At 36.3% G+C, this 14,658-nt stretch overlaps 1 long non-coding RNA gene across 1 annotated transcript; it reads left to right on the forward strand.

Annotated features, from left to right (window-relative positions):
* Positions 1–14,450, forward strand: LOC139686382 (uncharacterized). Its single transcript, XR_011700370.1, has 3 exons — positions 1–49; positions 6,670–6,704; positions 14,435–14,450. It is a non-coding gene; the product is annotated as an uncharacterized lncRNA (long non-coding RNA).
* The last annotated feature ends 208 nt before the right edge of the window (positions 14,451–14,658 follow it).

Consider the following 14,658-nt stretch of genomic DNA (forward strand, 5'->3'; position numbering starts at 1 on the left):
GTCGCGTTTGCGCGTGTTGATGAATTGCATGAATGGGTCACTGTTAATGGTACGTACCGTAAATACAAGTTGTTATTTTAATAGTTCTAATAGACAAAAAAAGGGAGCACCTCTAATGTTAATTTAATCCCCAGTGTGTGATGTGTTCTGTACGCATTTGATTCCAAAATCCGATGAATTTACTTAATACATTATTACACGTTTTATTTTTGAAATTCAAGTTTTGTTTTTGCTTTACTATTATTTCTGGAAACAGGTTAAATCTCGCGAATATAGTTGAGCAAAGCGCTGCGGCCAAACGGGGATTTGATATTTCACAGTATAGTTTGGAAAAGTCCAATTAACTCGCATTACAAGTAGTAATAAATACAGATTCTATATCTTTCCAGCCTTGGTGTGGATCTGAACTTCATGGATAGTCATGAGCCTGCCTTAATTCAAGAAAATGTTAGATAATTCATGTTTTAGCTTTTCACGTAACACCTGCATTTTCACTGTTTCATATTTTGTTCCCTTTTTAAAGAACAAATCATGACTTAACTACTTTGACTACCTGGGTTCAAGCACTGTCTTATTAAGTAAGCTAGTCTCCCTGCTTTGGTTTATGCCCTCTAATTTTGTTTAACTTGTGCTTCATTTTTCTCAAAAACCTCATTAATGTTTGGTTTACAGTTATTGTCAACTGACAAGTATATCTACCTAACTACCATTCTAATGTGCTCAGCAGTATAAAACAGGCTGACTTAAGTTTGAACATATGCAAATCTAATTTTATGAATTCAAAGAAACTGTGGAAGCAGCGATGATAGGAACTTTTAATGGAGTCATCCGGTTGTGCACATTAGTGGCGAATGATTGTTACACTTAGAAATTGTAGAATTTCCCATCTACTTTCATTCCTAGTCACAGCTTTTCCCATGCCTCTTTTATTATTTTCTCTGTGCAAAAATTGAAATACATGATGATAGGAAACAGCTGTTTTACCCCTGTCTAAACTTTCCCATCCCAGCTCTTCATCTGCTACATGTATCTGAGCAGCCTGAGAGACTTTGAGGTTGTGGTTCAGTTGCATATCCCTCCAATTAACTCCCAACTTTCTTTTGTGAATTAATTAATGCTACCTAAGTTGCTTACCATGTTGGATGAATTCTTGAAATCCATGAAACATATACACCCTGCTTGTGGTTAATATTTTTTTCTACCAATAACCTCATTACTTCTATGGTATCTCATAACGCCCTACACTTCCTGAACCCTAACTGATCATTCCCTAAATCATTATTTTCCTTTCTCTCCTTTCTTTTATTGATTGTTCTAAGCAGTGCCTAAAATGCATGTGAAGCCATCTATGTTGTGCAGTACTCCATACAAATAACTGCCTTTCCCATTTTTGAAATGGGAAATAGCAACAATCTAGTGAATATCCTGGCAAATTTCCTCATACATAAATGCTGTGAATAAGTCCATGGAAACTCTTCCATCCACATTTTTCTGAACCGTTAAGTACTATATAGATTTTATCTATCCTCATGACCTTTATATATCACAGTAAAGTAAGTCTGGCCCTAAGTTATCCTCATTTATACCATATTTTGTCTAAATTTAATGATCTGCATCCCTGCCATATTCCATCTTTCTCTCTCTCAAGCCTTTCTTGGGTTAATTAATATTCTTTTGGAATGTATAGTAGAATCCCATATGTTGTTCAACTTGTGCTAAAAGTTTGTTGTGCTCAATTAAAAATATTCTTTTTGCCTTGTCTTTCCATTAATAAGCAGGATAAAATTTATACTTCTGAGTAATTGAGGAAAACTTAACACATGTCTGACTTACCTTGCTATTAGACTAGCACAATCTGATGTCCAACTTCAAAATTTTGTGATGAAAATAAAATTATATTTGATTCAGAGTAGTTTTGATGTGATAAGCAATTTTCAATGCTCTTTATTATTCAGGAGCCTAATCACTGTGATAACTGTTAGCTTGAGGCAGTTCAAATAAACCCAGTTTTCAGTCACCATGTTTGGGTCAGGAGTCAATTTCATTCCAAATAATTTCAATTTATGTGAGAAAAAATAGTCTCCCACAGGTGTTGTTCCAATGTATAAATTACGTAGCTGACTCCTTGTCATACACGTAGACTGCAAGTTTAAGTAGTTCAAATTTCCATCACTATGGTGCATGTAAGTGGTACCCTGTTGTATTTAAAAATTATTCCCAAAAACATAACAGTACTGCTCCCTCTCGTCTGTTTTTTGGAATAAATATAAATGAAACTGTCAAAACAGTGTTTAGAACAAAGACTGATGTTTATGTGTAACGGTTTTAGCATGTGAATTATTTTACTTGAGCACATGGTAATGCAAATAGTGGGAAAACTGAAAATGAAATTGTCAAAATGCAGGGTTCCACATATTTAGGAATAATAGGAAATTTGATAGAACTTGATAAAATTGTCCTAAATGGTGGGAAAATGTTAATTCTGAAAGAGCAAATATGGAATTCAAATGTAGTTGATAGCATCGACTGTTATTCCCTTTTTCCTTCCTGATTTGCATAGTATAAATCTTAGCTTCATGTTCTTTACCATGGCTGTTGCAACCCATTAGTTTCCCACCTGTTTTATATTTAATCTGAGAATAATTCCTTCTAGCTAATTATGTGTTTTAAGTTCTTTCATTTGATTATCTTGTCTTATCTTTACAAACATCTTGTGTTTTCCAATTATTTACTATTCGAATAGTTATGTTTGCAGATTTAGAGATTTATTTGCTGAGATTTCCTCTTTACCTTCCATTGTACCAGCCTCTCTGTCCTTGCTCTTAAAATTTTCCATTTTGGCCTGGTACTCCTTCATTTTTTGTCCTGGTTAGTGGTTCTCCATTTATTTCCACCATCTGTCTTCTCCCTACCTCATCTCCTTGAATCTGACTTCATTCATGCATAACTATGATCAGACTTTGCTTTTGAGAAACTGCAGATTAATTATGCCATTTTTAAATGTCTGCCTAACCATGTTACAGCCTTAATGATATCACTGTGAATCTTGGGGCAGTGTCTATCCCAATTGCCTATCTCAATTTTGGGGTTAAGCTATATTGTTATGATTAAACCATAACTTACTTGCACTGTTCAGATGCTTTATTCTCTCAAACACCTCTTGCTTCACCCACCTGCCTTCAATTATACATTTCAGTTGGCTCCCCATTTTGAAATCATATTAATGAGAATCACATTCACATTTCTCTTCGTTGCATAATACATGTTTTGTAAGATTTCCTATTTATATAAGTAAGTCCAACTTATTGGATCGTCCTTGTTACATGAATGGGTGCATAAGTTGACCTACTTCAATACATTTATTTAATAAGGAATATCCCTCCCTGTTGAATATGGCCTTGATGTGGTGGAAGGATTTGTTTGTTCTGATGACCCCTAGAGCTTTGAGGGTGGGAGTAGTGATCATAGCTCTCAATAGGGTCACCAATGCCTGATAGGTCAAAGGGTAGGCGCTGGACAAAAATTAGTCCACACAGCATCTGTTCCTCAGTGAGTTTTTGAACCTATTTCTAGTCTGTCTTGCAGTATAGGGAAGTTGGTTATAGAATTTTAAGGCAAGGTTAACCAGTTGGCTATAGGAATTAGCCAAATAGGCTGTGTGTTACCTGACAGTGGGAGAGACAAGGCCTTCCTAGTCTTCACACAATGCCATTGTCAAGAGGAATTGTCTATGGCAGAAACAGCAGAAAAGACTCACGAGAAGAGGAACTGATCAGTGGTAAAAGGCAATTTGAAAGTCAGGGATGTTGATGGTGGGGAGATGGGGAAATGGAGAAAGAAATATTGATTTTTAATGCTTTCTGAGAGCAGATGGAAGCACTGTGGGGTTTATTGGCGCTATAATTTTAGAGTAATATACAGCAGAGGGGAAGAGAGCCAGTGCAGGGATAACATAGAGCAATAATAGGGGAAGAATCATAGTAAATAAAGAGCAGGTGATTGATGGAAATTTTTTGTAGAAACAAATGCTATTAGTACAAACTTGATCATTATTCAGGTCTACATGCAAACCAGCAATCATAATGATTAATAAATGGACTAGGTATATAATCATTTAAAGGAAATAATTGTGATGATGGAAACTGCCTCGATAACTTATTCCACAGACTTATTATGGACAGAATTACGACTTAAAATCCTAGCAACAGTGGAAGCGAGTCTACCGAGAAGTTAGTTGTCCATAGCAGCGGGAGGGGCAGACTAACTTGGCCCTCATCACAAGAAATCCATGTGTAGAGGAATGGACTGCTCCGGCAGAGAAAAAGGCACCGAAACCAATTATCAGACATTTGAATTGAATAACAGGGCATATTTGATAATCCATGGCCTTTCTCTAATATTTAAATATTGGTGGGTCTGAACAAAGTTGTACACATGCAGTGCCATTTAGTGATTGTTTTTGAAGCCCATGAAGTTAGCTATTAAGTAGTTTGCTTGTCGGTTATTGCAGGTAACAACATCCGTGAAAACTATTGCTCCGGCCAGTTGCAAGGTGCATGCTGTGATTCAACTTTAGTGTGCAAAAGGATCATCAGCAAGCCAGTTTCTTCAGGAGTTGTGCCTAGTTGATGGACCTAGAGTAATGAGTGAAGGGAAGGTTAGGCAATGGTTTCAAGACTTCAAAAATGACCGCACAAATGCACATGATGAAAAGCTGAGTGGCAGGCTGAGTATCCAGGCTGATGAAATTGTTTAACAGTTGGGCCAAGGACTGCAGTCTGATCAATGATTAGTGGTCTGGCTGATATATTTCTTCTTGTTTGATGCACCACTATTGACAAAATTGCCGCGCAAAAATACATACTGGGTGCGGCGACATAACTTCCTTTTGTGATAGCATTTTGGGTTTGAAAAAAGGAAGTTATGTTGCCGCACCCAGTGGGCACTGAAAAAGCTTACCGAGAAACACAAAGAGCAAAGAATGCTGTAGACCAGCATTTTTGGACCTAGTGAAAATTTCCTATTCTTCCTCCTCAAAAGGTGGTTCGGTGGACAATGGTTTGAAGATGAAGAGTAACTCAAGACTACTATTGTCAACTGCTTCAATTGCCAAGTGGTGAATTTCAATGATGAGTTGTTAAAGAAGCTGGTGCAGTGTTAAGAAAAGTGTCGAAGTGAACAGCAATTATGTATGAAAGTGAAGTAGGTTTTTAGGAAGCTGAAAGCTATCAATATAAAATTTTCAATTAATTAAATAAATTCTAATGCATATATTTAATGTGCAGACAGACCTAACTTTAGAAATAACCTTTGTGGAATATGGACTTGAAGTATTAAAAACAGGGGAATTAGAAAATATAAATTGGGAGGAGGACAGAGACAAAATTGGTATTTTAGTGTAGTACAAGGTGAAAGGGAATGGCTGCGGGCATAGGTGGATAGATAATTATACAGTACAATACTGAGGGGAAAGTCTCACAGGATGTCTTGCAGTAGTATCAACCAAGAAGATGGAAAGAAGTGTAATAAACATAACCCAAGTAACTGATAAAATATTATAAATTAATGCTGAACATGGTCATTTTTAAGGCCTACATGACACAAGGAATCACATGGAGGAAGAAATAGGGTGCACAATCAGGTAGAAGCAAGAATTGTTTGCCCCTGGGAGGAAGCATTAGAGCTGTGAATATGGAACTTGGTGGTGGGTGGTATGAGAGATGGGAGTGAGGTAGGGAACTGCAGTTTAGGAAAAAGTAGTGACCTCGATGAGGAAGTAATATTTCTGCAGAAGAGAGGGTTTAATTTTATGAACACTTGGTTTAAACACTGCAATAGATGTAGGTATGTGTGAAAAATGCCTGGAGATGGAGTGATATCAGACTATATTATTGTAAGGTAGAAATTAGTAACAGCATGATTAATTTGCAGTTTCCCAGGAATATATCCATAGATCATAATTTAGTACCAATGAAATGTAAAGTCAAATTTAAATGGATAAAACAGGGAAGACAGTTGAGGAAATGGAATTTAGAAGCATAGCCATGATGAAAAGGAATGAGTGCCTGGAGTCAGTGCAGAAAAATATGAATGAGGATAGGGAGATGGGTTAATTAGAAGAAAAATGGGAACATATCAAAAAAGGAACAGCTAAAGTAGTAAGCTAAACCACGGGAACAGTAAATAGGAAAAATACAAGGAAATCATGGATTAAAGGTGATATGATTAGGAAGATAGATGAGGGAAAGAAATGGAAGAACACAGAATTAGGCAGAAAGAAAAGATAGATATTAAAGTAAGGTGAGGAAGTAATTGTGCCAAATAAATGGGATGGAAGCCTCACTGAAAGGGTATGGGGAGTTAACAGAAGAAGGAAGTAATGGGTGCACTGTACGGAAAGGTCAAAGAAGGGAAAATCTGTGCATCCTATCAAAGATAGTAGTTAACTTATTAATTACACTAGTAAAACTATTGAACCAGGAAAGATTGAAGGAGTGTGCGGAATAAATTTAGGACCTACATATATGATATATAATAGAACTTAGATGCATTTCTTTTTGTTTTTTGTGTTCATTAAACGAGCTAGTCGAAACTTATCAAACTACGAGTATAAAAGTAGGACACCATGGCTTAATATAAAATTATTAATAAGAGAATACTCTGTTACAGTTACAGGAGCAACTAGCATCAAGGATGGACCATAGGTAAGAGAAAAGGTGTAGTCCGGTTATTTAATTCCTAACTATTATGTTTTGCTTTGCCACTTTTAAAATCTAAGAACAGCAATGTACATTTCTGCTACTATCATTGGATTTAGGAATTGGGTACATTATCTTATTGTTGGTCTTTAAAATGCATGATGAGGTCTCAGGCGTGATATGGTGGAAGCGTAACATATTAAAACCACAGGTATTGCAATTTTCCACTAGATATTTTATTTCAACACTACCGGTTTCGATGTTTTCACATCATCATCAGGTGTGAGCACAAGTGCGTATCTTCTCCACATATATAGTTGCATACAAGGGGTGGGGGGCTTAAGGGGGGGAAAAGGAGGGGAAAAAAGGGGGACGGGAATTCCATGAGGGGAAAGGATGAAAGAGGGGTCAAAGAGGCGGGGAGGAACAGTGGGAATTCCATGGGGTGGGGGGTTTTTTGGGGGCAATACTGAGAATTAACAATACGACCGCCGGATTGGCACAGGTAATAAAATAAAGACATTGAGCTGTAGAGGGCCCCGCAGCAATGAAGGGCCGGAACAATCTGCCGGTGGGCCTCGCGAGTGATGTCCCGTGGCGAGGGTCGTTGCTCTGCTGGCTGGATGACGTCCTTGGGGACCTGATGATGATGTGAAAACATCGAAACCGGTAGTGTTGAAATAAAATATCTAGTGGAAAATTGCAATACCTGTGGTTTTAATTAATTTAAAATGCATGTTTATACTATAGAAAATGCTGAAGTGTGTGTATTGGTATAAATAAATTAAAAAATAAGTGCATGAATCAATTTTTAAATTGTTCTTTGCTTTGCATTTCGTGCATGCTTTGCTTAGTACTGCCTGCCAATGCCATTCGTAAACTATCTTAGTCCTTAGTTATTAACCAAAATTTAAATGTTGAATTTATAATAAGCAGGCTGTAATGCACCTACATTGTTGGAAACCCTATCAATGTAGCATTGATCTCAAGAAGATAAATTGTATTGTATTAAATTCTATTGCGTTTTGTGTTGCTGCTCAGATGCTGTTCAAAATGAAGTTAAGAAGAGTCCGTCATTGATATAATTAAAGGTAACCTACTGATTAAGTTAGGTTTTGAATGGGCACAAGCTGCTCAATAGTACTATGATAACTCCCTTGTCTTTCCACCAAACCACAACCTGACATCCAGCACCACATTTAGCCTCTCATCAATTTGGTATATTTGTTCTTCCCTTCATTCCATCCAATGTACCTTATCCAATTTCTAACCCTTTCTCATCTGCCTAACATTCTCCCTGCAACCACAGCCTTTAAAATCCCATTACCAATCAAAATGCTCTGCATCCATCTTGAATTATTGTGAAATTCAATTACTTTGGTTTATTCATTAATGTGTGTGAAAGAGATACCGGTTTTTGGCCTAATGGGATTATGATTAGCTAGATGGTTTTTAGTAGTTGTGAAATGGAGAGAGGTGAAAGTGAAGATTGCCGAAGATAATTAATGGGGCTGGATTGCTAGTTGAAGACTCCTACAATGGGTGCCTGTCGGACCAGCTGGATGTTAATGGCATTCTCACTTGTCTAAGCACATGATGGCCAAAGAGGATGGGATATGCTGTGACAGAGGATAAGGTTCAAGGAAGGGGGGGGGGGTTCTGGGACAAACCATATCGAAGGAAGGATAAAAAAAATAGAAAATGGATGTATTGAGGGTGCACTAAATGAAAAGTTGTTTTAACGAAGCTCCCACAGTCTTTCATCTGTTGCACATCCCCCCCCACACTATCACTTTGGCCCCTGTGAATAAATTTAAATGGGTGTATCTGACAATAGTTAAAATTCTGAATTGGAACCCCTAATCTTCCCCTCTACTTTCAATTACACCATGGATTTAACCCACCCACCATCCGTATCTCTACTTCATATTTTTTCTCCTTCCGGCTTACTTTATTGCCATCTGTAGTGCAGTCATTCTATAATCATTCTTTGCCTGATGAAGTTGGCCTTGTCTTCACAGTGGCAGTACGGCTTCCTATCTTACACTTTCTTTCCTTGCAATTTTCCTTTGATTCTTCCCTTACCATGTTTTGATCCTCGCATTCCAATGAACTACATCCATATCCTGAAGACTGTCCATTATCTCATGCCACTCAGATGTGAGTGGTAGTGTTAAGAGCATCTATCTGGTCCAACCGGTGCTCATCATCTGTATTCTGTTTTCATTGTAAGAAAATAATGACTAATCGCTTAAGTACCTCTGTATCAGCGTAAATGTGAATTACCTCGCCTAAAATCAACTAGAAAACCAGTGCATACATAATTTACCTTATATTCATTTCCGCATGAAATTCACATTAAAATTTACTCCATTGCACATAGGCATTTTACATAAAAATAATTTCAATAGTTGTAGCATCAACTCAGTACAGCATAGATTTTTTTAACCAGTTCCAATGCAATATATTTTACAACATAGGGGTAGTTAGTAGGATGTATGGAGACCTAAGCTGTGGGAGAATAGTTCCCCAAGGGTTGATTGAGAAATGGTAAGGTAGTGAGATATCATGGAGGAGAAATATGGGGGGAGGTATATACTCTAAAGAAAAAATAAGAGAATATCTGACAGCACATTTGTCTTGATCATTTCTTTTCACCATAGTTTGTAGTGTTTTCAAACTCACTGAAGTAAAGGTCCTCCTCGAGCAGTTGTTTGGAAGACTGGGGCAAGTTGGATAGCATACAGCCATCCCTCTCTAATGGCCGCAATGTTAATGTGTATGTTACATGACTGGTTGACAGAAGCCATAATGTTTACATTAATTTCCGATTTATGGAAGATAAAGAAGTTACATTTTGTCAGAAAATCAAACTTGTTTACCTTCATTTTTTACCTAACATTACTTAACTGCCCATTCAAAATATTTTTACCATTCAGCCAAATTAAAATAGTTTACCATCAAGGGTGTAGACATAAGTACACATACCTAAATTCTTACCAATTTATCTTATAAGTTTTTATTCTTATATGCTTATTCATTCCTCATCACTTTGTCACCAGATCCTGTTTTTAGATTGACTAACAATGGCGATTTCCATTTTCATAAGCCATCATTTCCCTTGCATTCTTCACTAATACTGGATCTCCAACTAAATGATATCTTGAAGGCTTTTATAATCACCTCTTCCTTTTCTTTGCATAAATATGAAGAAATTCGAGCTTAAACAAGGTTTTCCTAAAAAATAATACTTATACAATTTTCTACATTTCACATATTTACATGAGGCTACCATTGGTTCAACCTTTTCCTCAGAGGCAATCAATCCTATCAACACAACCTTCATTTATGTTTCAATACAAACCTAGACCTACATAGGAGAGACTAGGCCCTCCCCTAGTAGTGATTTCTATGAATCCTATATTTCAAGTTCTGATTACCCTGATAACAATACCAAATGTGTTTCTCGGCTAATTCTATTGCTCTCCAATCTGGGGTGGTTTTATGACAGTTTAATTTATTTTTATTGTATTACTGCATTTTAGACTCAAAATAATCGGTATTAACTTTTTACTTTAGAGAATAACATTCTCTCTACTTCTCATCAACAAAACTAGAATCAAAAACTTTTTAAATTATATTCATGGACTCTTTCCTTTTCTGTAACATTCCACATTGAAATTATTCATTTTTCCTCAAAAGTGAAACATTTACTAAATGTTGGGGAACTTCTTAGTCCATGTTCCACATTAAATCTTTTTCATGACTAAAAAATTAGAAATTCTACTTATTTCTAGCAATTCATATTCTTCTTTGCTAGTAAAATTTTCTGTTTCTCATTGGGTACTTCATCTTACCAATCTCAACAGCCTATTGTGGCAACACTTCCTATTCTCAGGAGGTATTCCTGTAGACTCTTGCTATCAATTCCTATTGCATCCTTTCCTTTAGAATGCTCTTCGTCCCCATTCTTCCAGTTTTTAGTCAACTTTTTTAGCTAGTGTAAAGTTGTTTCGAGTTTTTCCTACTCCCAGTGAACATGTTTGTGAAATGGGTACTGTTCAATAGCCACATTTCTGTAAAGATTAAATATTTTCAACCCCTGCAACCTGTATTTGGAAAAGTGGGAAAGAAGTCTTCCAAACCTCTTCAATTCAACATAAGTGGAGGTTTAACTTCAGAAGGAAATTTTATTTCCCTGGAAGTAAGGATATCCTTACCATCTTTAAAATTTGAGGAAAACCTTCAGTTCTTCCATATATAGCCAGCAATGAGTTCACTGGCATAAAAATTAGTTAAGCATTTCTGCATATATCATGAGATCAGCCACAGTAGTTTATATAGAAACTTAGACTTTTAATTCAAAGAACTGCAGAACTTTTTACATGCAGTCATCAGTTAATATGCATTTGGGGTTTTTAGAGAAAGGGAGGATGTCTCTGTAGCTTAACTAGATAAAGCACTCAGCCAGGCATAAAGGGATACAGTTTTGTATCGTGGTCAAGGTTAATGATTTCTACACTTTAAAATTTCTGCATTAAAATTTGAATTATGTTTTACTTAATTTTTGCTTTTCCAACTTCAACAATTATTAAATATTTGAGTGGTACAAAACTAAGATAGGTAAATGCATAAAGTGTATAATTCATGATGCTTATATTCAATCTCAGTATATTGATGCAAATATTTCAATATTGAGCAATTACTGCAAGGACTCCTCTACTCAATATGGATTAGGCTGTCTGGATTTTGTCCTAAAAGTGTAAAAGATCACCAGACTTTGAACTGTGTGCCGCATCCAACACTCCCTGTTTTCTTCAGTTTTGGCATAAACAAGTACAAAAATGTAGGTTTGGTCAAATTGGCCAATTTTCCTCAAGCATGGAAGAATTGGAAAAAGTACTGGTTGCTTGGCCATTGTGAAAGTTGAGTAGTCATCTGATTTCTCTGTAGTGTTTGCTTTGTATTGCACTGTATTCTGCTGTGCCATTAGTGTAGTTTGTAATTATGTATGCATTTGATTTTGTACCTGCGCTGTTAAATAAATATTGTAAGTAACAAATTATATGAAAACTTTATTTTGCTAAAACCTATGATTCAACCTGAAGTCACTGAAGTGTATATTTGACATCTCAATAAATATTCAATTCTTAATTTTCATGAATTAAAATGTGGTATTCCTTTATAAGCTTGAGAGTAGGAAAGCTAGTCTAGCCTGCTATTGATGATCTACTGTACTGAGGATGGCCTACTATTATTGAAGGTAATCTACTGGTTAAGGGAGGTTTTTGATGTAGCCTTGACCTTTTTTGGAATAGGAACTTATACCTGACAGTCTTCTGACTAAATTTATCTTTCATAAATACTACAGATGAGTTCATAGAAACTCTTCCTACCACCTTTCCCTAAACCTTACAGCTGTACCTTGTACCCCCATGGCCTTAGATGCCAAGCCTGAACCTAAGCTTTCTTCATCAATGCCGTATTCTCTCTATATTTATTACTTTGCCGCCTAAGTTTTTTATGATGCAGTTCTTCTATATATTCCTTCCACCTCTCTTGGCTCTTTCCTGGTCTCAACTAATAGTTTTCCCAACTTATCTCACTGTCATCACAGATTTTCCCATATTCCTTCCCTTCCTATTAACCTTCCTGTATACATGCTAGGCACCAATTTCACTCTCCCTCTGTTACCTTTCCCAATCTTCACACTGCATCTTCCATACTTAGCTGCTCTATTTTTCACTCATCAATTTATTATCTAACTCTCCATGCTTCATTCTATGTATTTACTTTCTTCCATTTCCTTCTCTCATCTATTTTTTACTTCTACGCTGAGCGAAATAAAATTGTCCAAACAATTTGGTTTGTGGAAAAGTACAAAAGAAACAATGCGCAAGTTAAGTCGAAAACTAAAAAATCCATTGAGATAGGCCTGAAGGTTGTAGTAGAAAAGTAATAAATTCAATGTTCAATTTAATAACAAATAAGCCAGTTAAAATAGTATTTATTTTGAATGAAAGGCAGGCTGGTAAAAATAGCCTGGACAAAATCGTGGACTGTGGTGAGACTACAAATGCCTGTGACATTGTATGTACGGTATTTTGTCACAACACCTCTTTCCTTTAAAGCCCTCAAAATTTCAGAGTTTAAGTGGAGGACTCGATAGCTTAACTGGCTAAAGCACTCAACCAGGCATTGAGGAATATGGGTTCGAATCTCGGTCAAGGCAAATGATTTTAACACTCTGAAATTGTTTAATTGAAATAGCACTTATTTTGAATGAAAAGTAGGTTGACAAACAACCCCAAATTCCAAGGGAAAGATAATTTTTTTATAAATCTTGAGCAGAAATAACTAGTTATTTACATTCATTATTTCAAAGATGCATTTCAAGATTCGAATTTCGATAGAGCAAAAATATTTTTAAAAGAAGAGAGCAATAGCAGCCAAGTTGAGAAAAAATTTAAGTTCATGGTGGTAAAAAGTAATATTTTGTCCATGTTGTAGAAAAGGAGGTTGAAATTTGCTCAGCCAAAACGGGCTGGAGAAAGAAAAGCACAAACAGAAGTCCTGAAATTAGCCATTGCTGGTTAATGGGGTGAGTTTGGAAACAGAGGAGTCAAGGTTCTAAAGAAGAAAAGGCAAAATAATTTTAAGTAAAGGAGTAAGAGTATATAGATATATATTCAAAGTCCTTAAGAGAGTATTGCAGTCATTTTCAAAGATTGTTAGTGGTCAGAAGTAAGAAAACACAAAGTCCTCAGAATGATAGGGATCAGAAATGTAAAAATATTGTAAGTCTAGAAGAGCCTTTTAGTAGGTTTACAGAGATATCAAAATAGCAAAAATATTGGAAGTCCAGAACCTCTATGGTTGGCTTACAGAAGTGAAGAAAAATCGCTATATTTTTCAATAAACCTTGATTGCGTTTAAGAATTTATAACATTTTATATGACGGTTTGTTGGGGAAAATTAATTACAACCTAATAGTGAGAGTTTTGATTTAGTTTATTTATTATTAAATTCATAAGGAGAATATTTAAAAATAATTGTCAAAATGTACAGGTTCCCTATCAAGAATCAAGTACTTGGCCTGGTGCCTAAGGGTGGTGGGAGGGCATGGTTACCCGCTCTGTAATATGCCTGAAGTGAATGGGCCCCGAAAGTTCCCCATACTGTCTTAAATGGGAGGCCATGCCAAATTTTTTCTTGACTTTTTCAAGGTCATTTGAAGTCTACTTGTATTCCATGATTCATGTTATCACTGATTGACCTTGATACCAAGAACTTGGTGGAAAGTTTTGGGTGTTGCCTTAAGTTAAAGGATGAATGATTTGACTCAAGTCCACTCTTGTGAGCGAGGGTTTGAAATTTTCCTCACCATCAGTTTGGCCTTGAAGAAAATTAATCATGCTTGAACTGCAGGCAACTCCCAACATCTACCAACCAAGCTCTTGGGGGCACTTCAGCAAACGGTTCTCTTCAGACACTCCCAAAATTTTTGCAGGAGAGATAATTTAGGTATCACTAAAAAATAATTTAGCACTGTTTACAGAGTTTCTTTATTTAATTTATTTCATCCTTTTCTTACTTTAAGTACATGCTTAACATGCAGACTGAAATAGAAAAAAAATAATAATCAATAATGAATAGGCAATTTATATAATTTCAAGCATTAAATAAAAGTGATCATCAAGTTTTGCAATCATTAAGAGCATTTCTATTGCCTTCAGGTAAGGTAACTCATACCGAAAGGGCAATGCCCCTCCGCCATCATGGATGCCGAGAGAGGGGCATGAGTCAGCATCTAGTGTGCATGTCTTCAAGCAGAGCTGATTTCATATCAGCAAACCTGGCCATGGGTACGTCATCATCCAAGGGCTACACTGGAGAGCCAAGTTCTGGTGGAGGGAATGAGACAGCTGCGCTCCTCAAGTTCATCTGTGGCTTTAGCCTC

Source organism: Hetaerina americana, unplaced genomic scaffold (assembly GCF_022747635.1).
Source record: "Hetaerina americana unplaced genomic scaffold, ioHetAmer1.1.p SCAF_14, whole genome shotgun sequence".
Classification (NCBI taxonomy): Eukaryota; Metazoa; Arthropoda; class Insecta; order Odonata; family Calopterygidae; genus Hetaerina; species Hetaerina americana.